At 37.7% G+C, this 8117-nt stretch overlaps 1 non-coding gene across 1 annotated transcript; it reads left to right on the top strand.

Moving 5' to 3' along the window:
* Positions 1 to 3659: 3659 nt before the first annotated feature.
* TRNAK-CUU lies at positions 3660 to 3732 on the top strand. The gene has a single exon. It is a non-coding gene; the product is annotated as a tRNA-Lys (tRNA).
* The last annotated feature ends 4385 nt before the right edge of the window (positions 3733 to 8117 follow it).

The following is an 8117-nucleotide window of genomic DNA, read 5'->3' as shown; positions in this document are numbered from 1 at the left end:
GATTAAATATTATTTGTTGAGCGCTGTATGTCCCAAGTACTCAAGTTACACCCTGCTGATGTAGCGATGAAAGAGACAGGACCTCATCCTTTACACTCAATGAGAAGAAACAGGCAACGGAGAGTAAATAGGCAAATAGTTGCACCTTTTGGTTAAAAAAGAGAGACAATGGAAGTTTGAACTTTAAACCTGTTACTTAAGGAATGACTTTCCAAATGGGTGATACTTAAATTGAGATTTGGGATTGTTATTTCAGTATAAACTTGTCTTATTATAGGAACTGTCAGGTCCGTATGGCCTTAAGGGGAGAGTGACAGATGAAATCAGAGAGGTGGATATGGAATCAGATTTCATAATGGTTCGAATTTTAATCTGATTTTAAATGGAAAGCCGTCAGCATTTTTTAAACTGCTAAATACTTACGTGTGTATTTCCCCAAAAAGAACATCATTTTACATAGCCACACTATAACTGTGAAAATCAGAAAATTACCATTTCTTTTTTTTTTTTAATCTACAGACTTTGTTTACAGATTTTGGCAAATCCCTCAATAATGCCCTTCACAGCAAAAGAAAATCCAAGATCACGTTTTGTATTCAGTTGTCATGTCTCTAGTCTCCTTGAATCTGGAAAATACAGTTAATATTTCTTTCGATTTCATGGCATTAATACTATTGACGAAAAACATTTACTTTATATGATATTCCACAGTATAGGTTTGTATACTGTTTTTCATGATTCAATTTGGATAAATGCATTTTTGTCAGGAATGCCACAAAGTAACATTCTATTCATATTAGAACCTTATGTTAAGAGGCACATTGTGTCAATTTGTTCCACTAGTGATGATTTTTTTTTTTTTTTTTAGTGATGATGTTAACTTTGATCACTTGCTTTAGATTTCTTCACTGTGGTTTCACTTTTGGCCTTTGTAATTTATAAATATCTTATGCAGAAATACCTGGAGACTATGTAAATATCCTACTATCCCTCCACCTTTTACCCACTAATTATAGTATCCAATGAGTCTTACTATGATGATGGTTTCCAAATGGTGCTTTTCTAATTTTTCTCTTTTCTTTTGGCTTTATACTATGAGATCATCACAGTTCTGTAAGCAGAATGATATAATTATTAAATGAAGTCTCTTGCTTCTATATGGAGAATGATAAATATATGAAAGAGTAGAAGCACAGAGACATCTATGCTTTATTGGCATCATACTATGAGATCATTAGCAGTTTTTAAGCAGAATGATATGATTATTAAATGAAGTCTCTTGCTTCTGTGTGGAGAAAAATAAATACAGGGAAGAATAAAAATACAGAGAATGGTTAGAAATCTTGCAATCCAGTGTGCAAGCAGTAATGGAGAGTGAGTAGAGTCGTCGCAGTGGAGGTGGAAATATGTTGATGGATTTTAGATGTGCAGGCTTGCTGAAAAATTAAAAGTAGAAAGTAAAGGGAAAAGGAAATTCAATTGCTTCTTCCTGTTAATGAAGCATTATAATTAAAAGTTTTTATTCATGAATAAATGGATAAAAAGGATATGGATATACTTGGAAGACTAGCAGTTTAATTTGTCTAACCCTCACTGAAATATCCTAGTTGCAATTTTTTCATGAAGGGTCCTGAGTTAGACCACTATAGGCCAAGAAACGGAGAAGGCAATGGCAACCCACTCCAGTACTCTTGCCTGGAAAATCCCATGGGCAGAGGAACCTGGTGGGCTGCAGTCCATGGGGTCAAAGAGCTGGACACGACTGAGCAACTTCACTTTCACTTTTCACTTTCATGCACTGGAGAAGGAAATGGCAGCCCACTCCAGTATTCTTGCCTGGAGAATCCCAGGGACAGCGGAGCCTGGTGGGCTGCCGTCTAAGGGGTCGCACAGAGTCGGACACGACTGAAGCAACTTAGCAGCAGCAACAGCAGGCCAAGAAAAGACTTCTTCCCAGGTGTTACTAGTAAAGAACTCGCCTACCAATGCAGAAGACAGATGCGGGTTTGAGGCCAAGAAAATGCTGAAGAAAGCTAGAGTATAGTCCTAGGAGGGTTCACCTTGAAGGTAAACTACAAGTACTCCAAACTTGTTTAAAGATCTAGTGAAACCCTTAATTAACTTTCCTGTTTGTATGTGATAAACACAATTTGAGTGCCTAGGGCCTACTGTGTATTCATTAACAATTGTGAATTTGGAGCTCTTTCTGAACCCATTATCAGATGAACTGTTTATGTGGGGACTGGATTGTTGATTTATCTCGTACCTTGGAAAAATGCATTGAGTTATGGTCTAAGCTTCGTGATTGTTTGCCTGATTCATTAGAAAACTTAAAAGGTGTGAGTATGGATGTGTTTTAATTACTTTAAGTTACTTTTGGAAATAGTGCATATAAAATCAATATGTAATCTACGCATATATCTTTCTTATAGGGTGATAAGGCTTTTGAGGTTATCAGAGTCTGTATACTTCCGTCTAGTGGAATAGTGCTTTGCACATGGTAGGTACTTAATAATTGTGTTGAGAATGCAAATAAATACAAATTCACTTCCCAGGTACATTCTGCCAAGTTATAAAATTGTTACAATACACCAGAATTTGCAACTGCAAGAAAAAAAAATTGTTGGTGAATAACTGCATTAATATTTCAAGCTTGAAAATTTTAAATATTCTGCTTAAATCCTAGGGGCACTTTGAGGAATCTAAACATAGTTTATGCCATACTTTATTACTCAGTTTTAAATAAAATAGCCCTGGAAACATGATGCCCAATGTGTTTAACTTGTAAATTCTGTGTTTTAGGGTTTCAGAAATTACTATCTCTAAGAATTCTTTGTGACTCTCAGGTTTACAATTAGGTTTTATCTTGCTGTTCTGAGCAGTAGAATAGACACCACTCCCATCACAGAAATCTGCAGATTTCCTTATCTAGAGAACTGCACTAGTATCTCAGAATATATATATTTCTGTAGATTATTCCATTATCTTAGCTTGTCATAATTTGATCAAAATTAGTTCTTTTCTCCTAGATTTAATTCTTTACCATAAGACTCAGACTCTACAATCCTTTCCTCTCGGCCTGTCTTTTGTGAGGGATGTGTAATAACAGCTTCTGAAGGTCCTCTCTCTGAATTGTCAGGCAGTTATGGGAAAGGGGGCTAATTTTAACTGAACCGGTTTCCTCTTCCTCAATTTAGCTTTCCTTGACTAGATCATATTAAAGGGAAATAAGTAAGCTCCACTGTTCTTCTGCGTGTGTAACTAACTTCATTAAAAACTTTGTATTCATGCTGCGTCCAAAATGGTAGGAATCCATTATGGCATTCGATAGAAAGTGAACAGTCTTGATACGTGTTTATGTAAAGAAGACAACTTATTGGGTCGTAAATATTTTTAAACACTTCAGAAAAAAGATTCAGTGTTTCTGTAATGACAGACACGTAACTCTTCAGTGCTCTTGTGATACACCCACGCTAAAAAATTACTAAATATAAGTACAGTTAAACAATTGTTTTAAAGAATTTTTAAAACCAGTTTGGAAGTTAACATTTCATAGCATGACATAAATTTTTTTAATATCAAAAAAGAAGTATAAAGAAACAAAAATCAAATATAGTTAAACACTTTAAGAGGAGAAAAATCAAACCCTTCACCCAGGTGCCCGGCTAGCTCAGTCGGTAGAGCATGGGACTCTTAATCCCAGGGTCGTGGGTTCGAGCCCCACGTTGGGCGCAGACTGTGTTTTTGGTTTTTTAATTCTCTTTAACATTCAGAGGTCTCCACAGCATTGTAACACACAAGGGTTTTTTCTAAACCGCTTTTAGATACTGTCAATATTAGCCAAATCTCTGGAAAAAAGACGAGTTTGCAAATTAAAGAGTTCTCAAATTGCGCTTGCGTACTTAAAGGAACACGTTCCTATTCCTTTTTCCTATCCCTTCCTAGCTCCTCCTTTACCAAGGAAACCGAAACGGCCAATGTTTACAGTTGAAATTGATTTTCTGTGTTACTGTGCCTTCCTGCATTATTGCTGTGAGAGGGCGGTTTTTTATTTAATCGGAATAAAATCAGGAGCCTCAATACTGGCAACTTTTCTAAAACTTAAGCGATGCCATGGAAAAGCAGGGAGTCTGCTTCGGAGGACTTCGAAGTTCTCCCTTGTTTATTTTACGTTTTTTCTTCTCAATATAGGGCTTTCCTGGGGTAGGGATGGGGAAATGTCTTTTGGAGAAATATACAGTGAGAAATGTTCCATGCTGTTTTGAGAACCAGGGCACTATCAGGTTTTCTTCCACTGTTCGTGGGACTTATTTGGAATCTCTCCATCCAGTTGGATAGATATTAGCAAGTTAACATTCCGGTAAAGGGGAGGCTCTTTGAAACGAAAGCACAAAAGAACTGAGATGTGAAACTTCGAAAGGGCAATTATTACTAAGTATCATGGAATGTAGGACTTCCGTTTCTTTACCCTCTTCACTAAGAACTTTGAAATAATCAGGAAGAGAACATGCGCACCACAGCCAGTCCCGTTCCGGGATCTCACTCACCGGCCGCTGTAGGTGAAGGGCGCAGGCTCCAACTTGAATTACTATTTCCCGTACGCCGCGTGTTATCTGCTAGCTTTCCTCCTACTAAAGGACCAATTTGTCTCTCTCGGTTTTCCCCCTCAACATACAAACATGCTGTTAATTCTCTATCTTAAAACAAAACGAAAAACTGACCTAGTTTCCCTACAAGCTACCATTTTACCGTATTTCTCTTCCTCTTTGGAGCAAGTTACCCCACAGAGGCCCAAGTTCACCATTCTCTTCTCCCACGTGACAATGCCCTTCAGCCAAAGACCAAAAAACAAACTCCTGTAGTTGAACAAGTTTGACTTATAACCCCTTGCAGCGAGGGAGACCTGTGGGGTGTCTCAGTAAGAGGGTGTTAGAATCTACTACAGGATGTGCGTTTTAGTCAGGGAATTTGGGAGAGGGTCTAAGGAAACGAGGGCGCCTTCTGGATTTCTGGTGTTCCCAGGAAGCAGGGGCCATTCTTTGATGCAAATAAATCTTACCTATAGGGAAAAGCAGACTAAAGGAGAGATAAAGCTGAAACTGATAAAGTCATTCATTTAGGACAAAAAGCTGTTCAGTGTTCTGCCTGGGACTGGGACCAACTTGTCTAAAGTGAATGTTCTATGAAATGCGGATTCCACGTCCAGGCCTCCCCAGTTTGTGACCAACCCACCATAAATCAGGGGTTCCCACGGTCTCTGCTGAGGTTTGTTCATTTCCTAGAAGGGCTCACAGAACTCTGGAAAAGTTTACTTATTCCTGTTGTATTATATAGGATACAACTCAGGAAGAGCTAAGCAGGAGAGATGCTTAAGGCAAGATATGGGGAAGGAACATGCCCCTCTCCCAGCACCTGAACATTTTCACCATTCTGGAAGCTCTGTGAACCCTATATGATAGGGATTTTTATGGAGGCTTCATCACACAGGCATGACCAATTATTGACTCAATGGAGAAACCCTGTCCTCTCCCTAGAGGATGGGGCAGGCAGGGGTGGGGCTGAAAAGTTCTCCTTCAAAACATCACTTAAGACTCTGGTGACCAGCTCTCACCCTAAAGTCATCCAAAAGCCCTCCAAGAGTCACCTTTTGGTGAGAAGTACAAAAGGCACTTCTATTACCCAGGAAATTCTAAGGGATTTATTAGCAGCTCTGTGTAAGCTGTTCCTAACACAAGGATTTTAGGAGCCCTGTGTCAAAAACTATAGGCAGAGGCCAAATACATTTCTTGTGTCGCACTTGCCTAATTTCTCTGAGTCATTATAAGCCCCTCAGTCACCCTATTCTAATTGGCAATTAGCCCCCCCCCCCGCCCCATTCACCTCATCCTACATTTTTTTTTTTTCTATAGAAGATATGTTCTTTTGTTATTATTTGCTTTACTTTCACCACATCCTTGGAACGTAGGTCCACAAAAGCAGGATTTTTGTCTTTGTTCTCCAATGTATCTCAAGCACCTAAATTAGTTATCTGGCAGATGTTCAATAAATATGTGTTGAAAATTAGTGAATTAAGAAGGCTGTATTGGTTTCTTAAAGCTGCCATAAACAAAGTGCCCCAAACTGAGTGACTTAAAAGAAATGTACTGTCTCCCAATTCTGAAAGCTAGAAGCTTGAAATCAAGGTGCAAGGAGAGTCATGATCTTAAAGGCTCTCTTGAAGAGTCTGTTCTTTACCTCTTTCTCTTCGCTTTCTTGTGGCAGCAGCAACCCTTGGTGTTTTTGGTTTGTTGGTGCCTAACTCCAGTCTCAGTCTGTTGCTACATTTTCCCATTTCTCTCTCACATGGCATTTTCCTTTTTGTATAATGACACCAGTCCTAGCGTCTGATTAGAGTCCACCCTAATAATCCCATCTTAATGTGGTTATACCTGCAAGTAAGGCCACATTCACAGGAGCTAGAACTTATAACATCTCTAATGCACACAATTCAACCCTTAACAGAGGGCTCCATTTCTTAACCTCAATCTCTGGTGTCTGCCACTTTATAGTATCTATAAAGTTGTATTTCAGCTAGAGATCTTATGTTTTATATTATTCAGTAATGAAAACCTCTGAATAAATCATCCAATGCTACAAAAGATAACTTTATGTTTACAACAAGAGATAATGTTAATACTGAATCCACACAACTGACTATTAGTAGCACACCTATTCCTGGCCTAGTACACTTAGAGATTTCAAAGTTAAGAAATGGAGCTTGGTTCTTATGGAGCTTATATTCCAGAAAGAAGATAAAACGTGAATAGAAGCAAATACAAAGTGAAATTGTAAGTGCCTTGTTACAGATAATGTGCTTATGGGAAAGAGCACTACTTTGGGGAAAAGGGTGCTGTGGAAAATGGTAAGTTGAGAAGATGGAGAAGTCTCACTTTAGGAATGAATACATTGGGAAACTGAATTTTCAATTTTATTTACTGGTTTAATATGGCTTTCAAGTTCTTTGTGGTCTAATTGTAAATTATTTTAGTAATGCCTCATCTCACTGCCAAATGCTTTAAGATTTTGTGCAGAGAAATCAGTTCACTTAGGCTGGAGTAATCCCCAATTATGGATATTCTCATTCTTCAGGAACAAGGTCAGAAACCTCCTCTATGAAGTTTCCTTGGCGCACTGGTCAGAACTAAATACATCGGCAACAAGCAATGGATCCCTTGATGGCACATACCACATTCTGTTTTGTATCATCAGTTGTGTACACATCCACTTCTGCTAACCTGTAACCCTTCCAAGGGCGGAGGTCATGTCTTACTGTTGTAGCATTTACAGGATCTAAAACTATGCAAGGTACACAGCAGACAGTCAATAAATACTGAATGAATCATAGTTTGGGGCGACTAAAATAGGAGTATACGGTGACAAAGTAAACCTAGATGTATTTTAAAAAGTAACACACACACGAAGATAAAAATGAATCCTTTCCTATTCTTAATGCCAGGAACCAACTCTTTCAAGTGTTTCTTGGTGTTAGTATCTTCATATACAGAGCACATACCAAAACTAGGAAGGCTATAGAAAAAGGACAAACAAAAGGATCAAACTATGAGTAAAAACAGACTTGGGACATATAGTCTAAAAAATGTATAAATTCTTACTCAGTCTTCAGGACTACGAGAATACATATATATTTCCCATCTTCACAGGTACTTAGAAAGAATGAAACCAGCAAAATTCTAGTAAGAGGTAGTTCATTAAAAACAAAGGAAGAAAAACAAAAATAAAAAAATTAAACAATGACTGAGTACATATTACAAAGAACCCTGCTTTTAGAAAATAAAAAGCACAAAAGATTAAAGACATTATGAATACATGTTTAAACAGCAGTTGCATAAAAATGCATGAGTATCTTTGCATTAAAATGAAATATCTTTTTCCTTAGAAATTCATAAACTATAAAGTTAGGAAAGTGAGCATTTCCACATTTTGCTTACCAAATGCTTAACTATGCTGCCCAAAATTATCAGTCCAAAAATAGCATTATTATAACCTGAACACAAACATCAAAACAAAGGATCTTAAGACACAAACCCATGTAAATATTTGAAATAACTAGAAATGGT

Source organism: Cervus canadensis, chromosome 6 (genome assembly GCF_019320065.1).
Source record: "Cervus canadensis isolate Bull #8, Minnesota chromosome 6, ASM1932006v1, whole genome shotgun sequence".
NCBI classification, from domain to species: Eukaryota; Metazoa; Chordata; class Mammalia; order Artiodactyla; family Cervidae; genus Cervus; species Cervus canadensis.
This window is presented reverse-complemented; position numbering and strand designations above follow the sequence as displayed.